Genomic DNA, 12,136 nt, shown 5'->3' with positions numbered 1-12,136 from the left:
CAGGAAGAGATGGCCTCTCTCAGGCTTCCATTGGCCCCAGCCCAGCCCCCCGAGTGAGAACTGTGAAGAGATGGCTCTAGCCTCGTGGTGGGGCAGGTCCAAACTTAGCGTGGGTCACAGTCCAGCTCTACAATGTGCAGTCTGGACCTTCAGAAGATCAGTTTCCTCATCTGAAAAAGAGGGTAATGATTCCTGCCTTGTAGGTTACTGTGTGGATTCACTGAGATCATTGATGCAGATAATGAAGGACTCAGTCAACATTGGCTACTCTTATCACTGAGACTTGCAGAGGGAATGGGAGTTGAGGTAGATGGAATAAGTTCAAGGATGCTGGGAAGGAGAAAGAGCTCAGGTCCTGGCAGAAGGGGAAGAGGAAATGAGGGCAGCAGAAACCAAAGTGGGCCTTAAAGGAGGGCGCTGCATGGGGATGGTGACGCACAGTGGTCCTGGCCTGGCCTGTCAGTGGGGTCCCACACCCGTATCCAGAGGCACAGCTAGATAAAATGGTTGAGGAGCTGGTGAGGTCTGCAGAAAGTGAATCTTAAGATGGGGAGGGTCTGAAGACATAGAAGAACAACTAGCAACTGGCAGGACCCACGGTATGGGGGGCAGAGGGGAGAGGAGCCCGGAACTTCCTTTCCCTGGAGTCAGGAGGGACATCTGGCAGTCCCAGCAAGCACAGCAGAAGCTCGAATCTGGGGGACCAGTGAGAGGGCCTCTGACCTCGCAGGCCTGGATGAGAGTTGGGGCCCCTGCAGGGACTCCACGCTTCCCATGAGAAGTGGGATCTTTGAGCCTTCTCAAGAGCAAACCGTACATTTTAGTACAGCTCTGACAGCCTGGCCTCCAGGGAGCACTTGGAAACAGGGGTGTCCCCTCCCCCAGCCTCCAAGGACCAGGCTGCAATTTCAGGAGAGACAAGCTGGAGGTTGCCTTCTGCATTGCTGCAAATGAATGCCCCTTGCACACCGTGAAAGAAAGGCAAAGCTAAAATTGATAGAGTTCCAGGTAGTTTTCACAAATGAGTCCACTGGTCCCGCAGAATGAGGTGATGCTCAAAATATTTACCAACCAGCATGGCTCAGGCATTGACCAATCAGGATGGAGGTAGCTGATTTAGGGGTTGGGGGTTACTGGTGTCAAATGTGGGCTCTGCTGCCAGGATCCCTTCCTCTTCCTTCCACCAGGATCCCTTCCTCTTCCTTCCGAGGCAACATTCCTTCTGAGGCAACAGCCACATCTGAGGGCTGCTACAGTCTGCTTTGCTTACCTGGGAGAGGCAGAGATGAGGCCTGTGGGTTGTGTGTGTGGCTGCGTGGGTCAGCGTGCCTCCTCCCACTTGGGCACTGTGGTGGGAGGGACAAGTCATCTCATACTTCATCTCTCTGGACACTCCTAGGCTGGCACTGAAACTGGCGGCCAAAGGATAGCCCCAAACCCACGACACTTTGGGCTGCCAAAGATCACCACCTTCGCCCTAGGCAGCCTGGAACTGAAGGTTTTCTCCAGCCTCTTGGTCCGGGGCACTTGACATGAACGCCCTTTCCCTGACCCCTGTCCAGCCACTCCCAGCTGGGTGTGCTGGCTAGAGGGAGCTGTGGACCGAAGCCAGCAGCACCGAGGCAAGCCAGGATTTGAACTGTCAACTGCCAAGCCAGCTCTACCAGAACTTCCTTTGTGTGGCTGGACCTGCTCCCACAACACCGTCAGTTCACGCAGAGGGAGCTCCCGCAGGACTCAGCTCCTTGGGGGTGTTTTCTGCTGAGATTCCCCTTCTGAGTTCCCGGCCTCTAGCTGCTGGGAAGAGTCTTCTGAGTTCCCGGCCTCTAGCTGCCGGAGAAGTCTCCACCATTTGGGCCCTGCCTCAGCCCTAGAAACTGTCAAACAGCCCAGTAGCTGTTTAAAGTACATGATGATATTACAGGGTTGGAAGGAAATCCCTGGGTCCAAACCCTGTGTCAACCAGGTGAGGGTTACGGTGACACTACCTGGCCTTGCAGCCTGAGCCTGGTACAGGTTGACACCCTGAAGCAAGTCCTCCTTTTCAGGTCCCGCCCAAGCCTTCTTGTCAGCCCAACTGGCTCAGCCCCAGCCCAGCCCTGCCCAGCTGCCCTGGGCTCCCCTGCCCTGGAGAGGCCACAGGCTGGGCCCTTTCTCTGGGTGTCACAGCTCCCCTTTGCTCTGGGCCCACAGTCCCCGGCATCCCCAGCCCCTGTCTTCTCATCCCTGACACGAGCTCCCCTCCCTGGGAACTCGCTGCCCACCAGCGCCAGGTCCTGCACGATGGTCAGTGATCCTGGAGCCCACTTGTCACCACTGTATCCTCCACCCCAGTGCCCCTGCCCGGACACCACCACAACCCCTCAGGCCCCTCAGCAGTGTCTCTGCCTCCCCCTCTGTCTCCTTGTGGTTCGTGTCATCGCTCCGCCAGAGTGAACCACCTCATGCATTCATCAGATCCCCACTGCCCTGCAGCCTTTAAAGCCTCCCAAAAGCTTCCCACCAGCCTCAAAGAAACCCAAGGCTGTGCTTAGCTGCCCCCACCCACCCCACGTCCTCATCTTGCACCCCTGCCTGGCTCCCTCCTTCCAGCCACACTGGCCTTTATGCTTCTCAAACCTGCCGGGCTCATTCCCATGCGGGGCCTTTGCCTTGCCATCCCCTCTGCCTCTGTCTTCAGGTCCCCCTCGCTCCTCGCTTCTCTCAGCCTTCACCTGCAGAGGACTTCCCGGTCCCACCTGGCTGAAGCAGCCACTTCTCCCCTCACTCCCCATTCCCTCACCCCACTTTGTCCTCCATGACGCTTGTCACCCGATATGACAGTGTGTGCCATGTCGACTCTGTCTTTTTCACTGTTGTTTTGCTGCTGCCTTGCTGGTTCCTGGGACAGTGCCTAACCCATATTCAGCTGTCAGTAAGTACGAGATTGCTCAACGAATCAATGAATGCATTCAACTCCTTCCATTTCCCTCTCAACATGCGTGAAGCTCCACGCCGTACTCAGCCTTGAGGGCAGGAAGCACTGTGTGGTGGGGGCACAGGACCGACTTCCTGTCTCACTGTGTGACCCTGAGCCAGTCCCTTATCTGCCCACTTCCAGGTGGTTGGAATGGTGCGTGAGAGGGCACTTTACTATGATACATAGTCCTAAAGCCCTGAAGGAGACGTGAACTTGGTTTGAATCCTGGCTCCGCCACTTCCAACTGTGTGACCTTGGGCAATACACCTAACCTCTCTCTGTTGTGTTTCCTCATCTGGGAAATGGGAACACAGTGGCTCCCTTGCACCAGTCAGCATTCCCAGTGCAAAGAGAACCGACCCAGAAAGGCACTCGCTGAAGGGCTGTGGGGAAGCTCTCACAGGCTCAAAGGGAAGGCAGAAAGCCTAGACTCAAGCTAGCCAGGCTGCAGACAAAACCAAAACTCCACCTGGCATGGTGGCTCACACCTGTAATCCTAGCACTTTGGGAGGCCAACATGGGCAGATCACGAGGTCAGGAGTTCAAGACCAGCCTGACCAACATGGTGAAACCCCATCTCTACTAAAAATACAAAAAAAATTAGCCAGGTGTGATGGCGCATGCCTGTAACCCCGGCTACTTGGGAGGCTGAGGCAAGAGAATCGCTTGAACCTGGGAGGTGGAGGTTGCAGTGAGCTGAGATCGTGCCACTGCACTCCAGCCTGGGCAACAGAGCAAGACTCTGTCTCAAAAAAAAAAAATTCTGCAAAATGCAAACCAATCTATAGTGACAGAAAGCAGAAGAGTGGCTGCCTGGGAATGGAGTTGGGGAGACCGGTGGGAGGGAGGGACGACCAAGGGACTCAAGGAAACTTTTTTGAGATGACCTGTCAGTGAATTATCCCTATTATACAGATGAGACAAATGAGGCTCTTTGGGATTAACTTACTTGCTGATGGTCACACAGCTGTTAAAGGTCAGGTCCAGAATGGGAGCCAGGTGTGCCTAAATCCAAACACTGTGCTTTTTTTTTTTTAGACAGAGTCTCGCTCTGTCGCCCAGGCTGGGGTGCAGTGGCATGATCTTGGCTCACTGCAACCTCTGCCTCCTGGGTTCAAGCAATTCTCCTGCCTCAGCTTCCTGAGTAGCTGGGACTATAGGCACACGCCACCACACCTGGCTAGAAACCCTGTGCTTTTTAACCTTGGGTGGAAGGTGACTAGCAGACAAGAGGCCAGGAGTGAGGGTCCCTAGGATTGAACACGGGCTACACAGAGAAACCCAGAGACGGCCCCTGCTTAAACGTGGTGTTCCAAAGAGTGACACCTGGGATGAGGACAAGGCGGGCTGATGCCAGGCCCCACAGAGGTTTCAGAGCAGGTCCTGGTGCCCTGGGCGAGATGGCACAGAACAGCACCGCAGGGGGCTGGGGCCAGCTTGGACTTGCTTGGGAGAGCCAGCTGTCCACATTTCAGTAATGTCACGGGTCAGTTGTCAAGCATAGCCATCATTAAAAATTAAATTACATATGCTCACAAAGTATGTCAAAAGAGCAAAGGTAATATGCCACACTTACCACTTCCTGATTATGTTAACACGTTTGACTATCATTTCTGCTTTTGAGGATATCCACACCTCTTGTATCTGTGCGGTGGAGACATCACACCCTCGTATGCCACTGGGCATCTGTTCCCAGCTCCACATCCACAGCAGCTTGAAATTGGACAGGGCAGGGTTATTTATTTACACCATGGAAATTGGTAAATGCTAAAGTCAGGGCCAACGCCCTGTACCCTGCGCCCACTCTCTGCCGGTTGCTAAACACTTTTGTCATTACATCATTGAGCCCTAGGGTCTTGGGCCACCCCCATGGGGAGCAGGAGGCCTGGGACTGCAGCTGAAGGAGGGCACATGGAGCCAGAGGCTATGAGGCCCGGGACTGCCTGGAATGATGGTATAAGATGGCCAGGATGCACGGAGCCCTGCTGCCTGGCACGTTTCTCATGCATTCGCTCACTCCTCACTACCACCCTGAGAGGCAAAGCATCGTTACCATCTGCTGGTGGGGAAACTGAGGCACAGAGAAGTGACTTACCCAGGGCCACTCAGCTAGTAAGTGTCACAGCCAAGATATGAAGCCTGATCCTTAACTGCCACGCTCTGCCCCCTTCAAAGGTACCAGCGTTGGTCTGGGGGTCTGGCCTAACGGGTCTGGCCTAACCCTTCCCTGAAACCTCCAGCTGTGTGCAGGCCTCAGCCCCCAGAAGCCTGGAGTGAGTTTCAGTGAGCACTCAGCCTGTGGCCCCGCTTCCCCTGTAGGCAGCCAGTCCTGGGAGCCACGTTTCATGCAGATCTGAGGGCTAGGGAGGCCAAATGCAGGTGGGCCTCTTCCCAAGACAGTCCGGGTCCTTTCTCCAGGTGCCCTGGGGCAATACGGGCCAAGTTGGGTGGGTGGAACCGCTAAGGCCTCCTGAGGGCTCGGAAGAAGAGAAATTCCAAGAATGCAGCCACCTGAGGGACCGCTCAGGTGACAGAACCCCTGAGCCCCACCAGCCCGTCCTCAGCCCTCTTTTACTGGCAGTCTGCCTTATGCCGGTGCCGGGCACACTCAGAAGGGAGCAGACTCCATGTGGGGGAGCCTGCTGCCAGTCCCCCTCCCAGGGGAGAGAGGCAAGGGGGCCGCTGCAGGTCCAGGGAAAGGCTGATGCATTGATGGTGGGAGAGTAGGCAGTGTGATGCTTTGCATGGAGTTTGACCTTGGCATTGGTGGAGTCCTGAAGGATTTTCAACAATTTAGGGGAGAGAGAGGGAGACAGTGACATCTCCAAAAGGTCAGTCCAGCTGCCAGTGGAGCAGAGGTTGTGGTGAGGGCAGGGGGACCACCCAGGAGGCTGGAGTGGCCAGTGAGGCGCTGCCGTGTCCTCCCCTAAGGCAGGACACAGGGCAGTGGCTGCAGAATTGAGCAGAATTGAGGCCGACTGGATAGGGGACAGGGAGGCAAAGAGCCTGGTGGGGGTGGCACCCTTGGCCAAGGTGTAGGGGCAGGATGGCAGGGTCAGGTTTGGAGGTATATTTGAGAGCCCCCAGGATGCCCGGTTCAGATGACTACAAGGAGCTGGTTCTGTGGAGGGGGCTGGGCTGGGCAGGACGTCTTAGGCCGTGGATGAAAATGGGGGATGGTGTCCAGGGAGGTGGTGAACCCGTGGGAGTGGGTGGGACATCCGTGATGGAGGAGACCTCATGCCCAGGACAGATCGGAAGGCATGAGGTCTCCTCTCCCACCCCCACCCAACCCCCTCCGTAGAGGGGACAGCTTGGAGGTGGAAGCCATGCCACCTGGTCAAAGACTCACTAAGACAATTCATGGGGGGCTCCTCTCCAAGGGCTTCTTAAGGGCGGGGCGTTGCTAAATGCTGTACAGGATTTTTCTCGTTTAATTCTTACAACAGCCCCAGGGATTGTCCCCATTTTATAGAGGAAGCTGATGGCTCAGGCTTGAGTAACCACCCCAGGCCAGTGCCCAGCTTGTGTCAGACCCTCTGAGGAAGCCAAGTCTGTCTGACCGCAAAGCTGCCTCCTACCCAGCATTCCTCTGCAAGGTCCCTGCCCTGCCCTGCCCTGGGGGACTCCTGGGGGAGCCACATCCGTGCTTGGTTGTGGCACCCAGGGGGCACTGGGGAGGGAGCCCGCCGAGGGGTGCCATGCAGGACTTTGCGTCCCCACCTGCCTGGTCCATTCCTCCCCCAACCCCACTCTGCCCTGCCCTGCTGCCACCTCAGGGACCTCTGTGGGCTCTAGGTCCTTTCCATCCCTTCCATAGCCTGGACAACAACAGGCCCTTTCCCACTTCCTGAGAAAGTTCCCAAGAAAGTTCATTGTAAAAGCTACTCTTTGTCTTTTTTTTTTTTTCCAAAAAATATGTTTTTAATCAATTTTATAATAAAATCCAAACTGAGTTCTTGAAAACAACAGCAATAAGAAATTGAAAAAAAATCTCAGTGCCAGGAAGTACTGACTCTAGCACTGCCCTCCCCAGCCCCAGCAGTGGCCCTGGTGCCCACTTCCCCTGACTCCCTCCCCCGCTGCTGGTCACCAGGCCTCCTGAAGCCACCTCCGGAATATCCCTGAACTGCTCTCCTTCTGTCTCTGGAGGACACCCCACCCCCTCACCCACCACCAACTGCTCTTCCTGCCTCCTACCTGGCACCCTTCCAATCTGGTCCCCAAACTGTCCCCAGGGGCTCTCTCTAAAAGGCATATCTAATTCCATCAGTGTCTTTTCTCCAACTTCATCAGGGATTCAAGATTCCCAGGAATAGAGCTCAATTCCCTAGCTCGGCATTCAGGGCTCCACTTTCCCTGAGCACTCCAGCCTCCCCCTCGCTATGCACCGGACCCCCTGCTTTTGCAGATGTTGGTCCCTCTGCTACGGACACCCTCCCTCCACCTGTCCATCTGGCAATGCACCTCATTCCTCAACAGTGCCCCTTGGACACTCACCTTTTCCTGCCCTCCCTCGTCACAGTGTGGGGGGCTTCTGTCATCTCACCATTCTATTCAGGCTGGCTTCAAAGGCCTGGGCTCCAGCGATCCTCCCACCCCAGCCTCCTGAGAAACTGGAATGACAGGTGCACACCACCATGCCCTGCTTTGGTTCTTTAGTTCACCCTATATGTGCCAAGTCCTGTGCTAAGTGCTGGCATACAGTGGAAAACAGCGCAGGCAGGAACCCTGCGCCCATGGAGCTTATTATCCCTGCTGTTGTTGCCCAGGTAGACCAGTAATCCTCGGTGCGTAGGAGCCACACACACACACAGCTGACCAAAGTGCCTGCAGGCAGCCTGTGCTGCTTAAGCTTGTAGGGAGAGGGAGGTTTAGAAGCAGCTACTCCCGTCCTCACCAAGGGACTCCAGCCTAGAGAAGGGGTCTTTGGGGAAAGTCCCCCACTAAGCTGCCACACCCTGAGATCACGCACCCTCTCCTGAGGGCTCTTCCGAGCACCACGTGGGGCTGAGTTACTGAGATGGAGGTGGCAGCAAGGGATGCCATGCAGGATGAGCAGGGAGGCATCATTCCGAGTCCTGCCTGCCCCTCCCACTTCCACCTTTTCTTTTCTTTCTTTTTTTTTTTTTTTGAGACAGAGTATTACTCTATCGCCCGGGCTGGAGTGCAATGGCACGATCTCAGCTCACTACAACTTCTGCCTGTTGTGTTCAAGCAACTCTTGTGCCTCAGCCTCCCAAAAAGCAGGAATTACAGGTGCATATCACCACGCCCGGCTGATTTTTGTATTTTTAGTAGAAACAGGGTTTTGCCATGTTGGCCAGGCTGGTCTTGAACTCCTGGCCTCAAGCAATCCAACCTCCTCTGCCTCCTAAAGTGCTGGAATTATAGGTATGAGCCACTGCACCTCACCCTTTAAGCAGCATTTTAATGGTTTTGTAGTGGTGGGTGGTTGCTATGAAAATCTCACGTTTGTTCTAACAATTCAAAGAATAAACAAGCATATAAGGAAAATATGGATAGTCTCTCTCCTGTCTCCCTCCCTCATCCCACCCCTGGCTCAAGTCAACCTCACTGAGGCAGAGTGGATTAATAATTTGGCAAGTTCATTTCCATTCCATCCCAGCACTCATGACAATACACCCGAATGACGCACCCAGAGAGAGGACCCTGCAGCTTTGCTGGGTCAGACAGATGTGGCTTCCTCAGAAGGTCTGACACAAGCTGGGCACTGGCCTGGGGTGGTTACTCATGCCTGAGCCATCGGCTTCCTCTATAAAATGGGGACAATCCCTGGGTCTGTTGTAATAGAGGGTGAGATGAAATGCATTACTTGGAACTTGCTTTTGAACTTAAAAATGTACTAATGGACATCATTCCAAGTTGATACATACAGAATTAGCACACACACTCTGACTGTGTACAGTGTTTCCTGTGGACCTTTATTCACTTGTTTAAAGGGTGCTCTACAGACATTTTGGCTTATTTTTCTTCTGGAACAGGGAATGCTCTAATAAGCCTCCTCCTGCATCAATGGTTTAAGCAGTAGTTTCGTTACTCCCTGGGTTTAGGATAAATTCCCCAAAACAGGATCACTGGATGAAAGGGTAGCTGTGGTTAAATTGTGAATAGGGCTTGCCATTTTATTCATAGAGATTCCCAAGTGCCCCAGGACTGTGGGGGGGATCCCAGTTCTCCACACCCTGGCCAACTCTAGATGTTATCCGTTGGTCTAGACCTTGGCCAATATCATGAGTGAAAACTGACATCTCATTGTTTTAAAATTATGTTTCCTGAGTACGACTAAGGTTAAACATCTTTTCACCTGTTAGTTGGCTTTTAAAATTTCCTCCTCTGTGAAGTTTCGGATCTAATCCTTTGCCCAGTTTTCAGTTGTGTTGTTTTTATTTTATTTTATTTTCCCAAGTCCTATTCTGCCCTAATGTTTGTTTGTTTGTTTGTTTGTTTATTTTGACATGGAGTCTCACTCTGTTGCCCAGACTGGAGTGCAGTGGTGTGATCTCGGCTCACTGTAAGCTCCGCCTCCTGGGTTCATGCCATTCTCCTGTCTCAGCCTCCCAAGTAGCTGGGAGTAACAGGCTTCCACCACCACGCCTGGCTAATTTTTTGTGTTATTATTATTATTTTTTTTTTAGTAGAGACGGGGTTTCACCATGTTAGCCAGGATGGTGTTGATCTCCGGACCTCGTGATCCTCCCGCCTCAACCTCCCAAAGAGCTGGGATTATAGGCGTGAGCCTCTGCGCCTGGCCTGTTTTTATTTTTTTTACAAACATCTTATAGGACCTTTTTAGGACATTATTGATATTAATCTGTTGTTGTTTATATGTGTTGCAAATATTATTGTCCAGAGTAATATTTAGCTTTTGCCATACAGAAGTTTGTATATATTTAAGTTTTCCTTTTGTTATGGAAATTTGAACACACTAAAACATAACAGTAATAATGAACCCTCAATATACCCATCTCTGAGACTCAACAATTAGCAACATATAGCTAATTTTCCCCTGGTATGGAGTGTTCTTTTTGACTTTGCTTGTGGTGGTTGTGCAATGCAGAGATTTTTACTTTTATGTAGTCAACTGTAGCAGTCTTTTCATTCGTGGAGTACGGATTTCATATACCTAAAAAGGTCTTCCCCCTCCACAATTAGTAGCAAAACAAAACAGAAAACACTCTTTCAATACTTCTAAAATATGATTTATTATTATTATTATTATTATTTTGAGACAGAGTTTCGCTCTTTTTGCCCAGGCTGTAGCACAGTGGCACGATCTCGGCTCACTGCAGCCTCCGCCTCCTGGGTTCTAGCGATTCTCCTGCCTCAGCCTCCTGAGTAGCTGGGATTGCAGGCATGTGCCACCATGCCCGGCTATTTTTGTATTTTTAGTAGAGATGGGGTTTTTCCATGTTGGTCAGGCTGGTCTCGAACTCCCGACCTGAGGTGATCCGCCTGCCTCGGCCTCCCAAAGTGCTGGGATTACAGACGTAAGCCACCGCACCTGGCTGTGATTTATTATTTTTAAAATGGTAGCATAGTACTTTTTTCATATAGAAGCCCATAATTTATTTAACCAATCCTCCATTACTGACCATCTAATTATTTCTGATTTTCCCCTATTTTAAATCATGCTGTATTGAGCACTCCTGACTTCTCCACCCCTTCTGGATTAGGTCAAAGCAAACCTGAGACATCAAATCATTTCATCCAAAAATATAAGTTTATAATTTTTATTATTATTTTTTTTGAGACAGAGTTTTGCTCTTGTCTCCCAGGCTAGAGTGCAGTGGTGTGATCTCAGCTCACTGTAACCTCTGTCTCCTAGGTTCAAGTGATTCTCCTGCCTCAGCCTCCTGAGTAGCTGGGATAACCGGTGCCTGCCACCACGCCCGGCTAATTTTTGTATTTTTAGTAGAGACAGATTTTCACCATGTTGGCCAGGCCTCCTGACCTCAGGTGATCCACCTGACTCGGCCTCCCAAAGTGCTGGGATTGCAGGCATGAGCCACTGCGCCCAGCCAAGTTTAAAAAAGTTTTTAAAATAAAGGCGGGGTCTTGCTATGTTGCCCTGGCCTCAATCGATGCCCCTGCCTCGGCCTCCCAAAGTGCTGGGATTACAGTTGTGAGCCACCTCACCTGGCATTCAAATTTTTATATTATAGCCGGGCGCAGTGGCTCACACCTGTAATCCCAACATTTTGGGAGTCCGAGGCAAGTGGATCACTTGAGGTTGGGAGTTCAAGACCAGCCTGACCAACATGGAGAAACCCTGTCTCTACTAAAAATACAAAGTTAGGTGGGCGTGGTAGCACATGCCTGTAATTCCAGCTACTCAGAAGGCTGAGGGAAGAGAATCGCTTGAACCCAGGAGGCAGAGGTTGCGGTGAGCCAAGATTGCGCCATTGCACTCCAGCCTGGGCAACAAGAGCAAAATTCCATCTCAAAAAAAAAATTATATTATAAAGCCTGTTAATCTTCTGGTCTTTCGTCTTCACTTTTAATTTTATTTATATTTTGAATAGACACAGTATTCACATGGTTCAAGATTCAAGAGAACAAAAGGATATGCTGAAAAATGCATTTCCCACCCTGTTCTTCAGCTCGTTTCCTTCCTGGGAAACAACTCGTGTTATCAGCGCATGCGCATATAAAAGCAAATTGTGTGTCTCTGCACTTTTTCCGTTTAAGTATAATTGATAAACAACTTGAACACTGCTCTGCATCTAGGTTTTATTACATAACAACCTGTCTTGGGGAGCGTTCTGTAAGGAGAATCCTAGTTATTTTTGACAACCATATGCATTCCATTGCAGGGCATACAATAATCATTTATCCCATCTCTATTGGTGGACATTTAGGTTGTTTCCAGCTATTAGATTGGTGCAAAAGTCTTTGCGGCTTTGGCTATAATGTTGCAGTGATGCAGTGAAAAGCCTTGTGTATTCCTTTCACTTATGTGTGAGCATATCTGTAGGATAAATTTCTAGAAGTGCCAAGTCAAACAGGACATGTGTTTATATGTTTGATAAATACTGCCCAAATATTCTCTTTTGAGGTGGAGTCAGTCTACACACCAACCAGCAATGCAGGGGGATGCCAGTTTTCCTCCCCCCCTTGCAAATAGTGTGTTACAAAACTTTTTTTTTTTTTTTT

Source organism: Pongo abelii, chromosome 16 (assembly GCF_028885655.2).
Source record: "Pongo abelii isolate AG06213 chromosome 16, NHGRI_mPonAbe1-v2.0_pri, whole genome shotgun sequence".
In the NCBI taxonomy this organism is placed as follows: domain Eukaryota; kingdom Metazoa; phylum Chordata; class Mammalia; order Primates; family Hominidae; genus Pongo; species Pongo abelii.
This window is presented reverse-complemented; position numbering follows the sequence as displayed.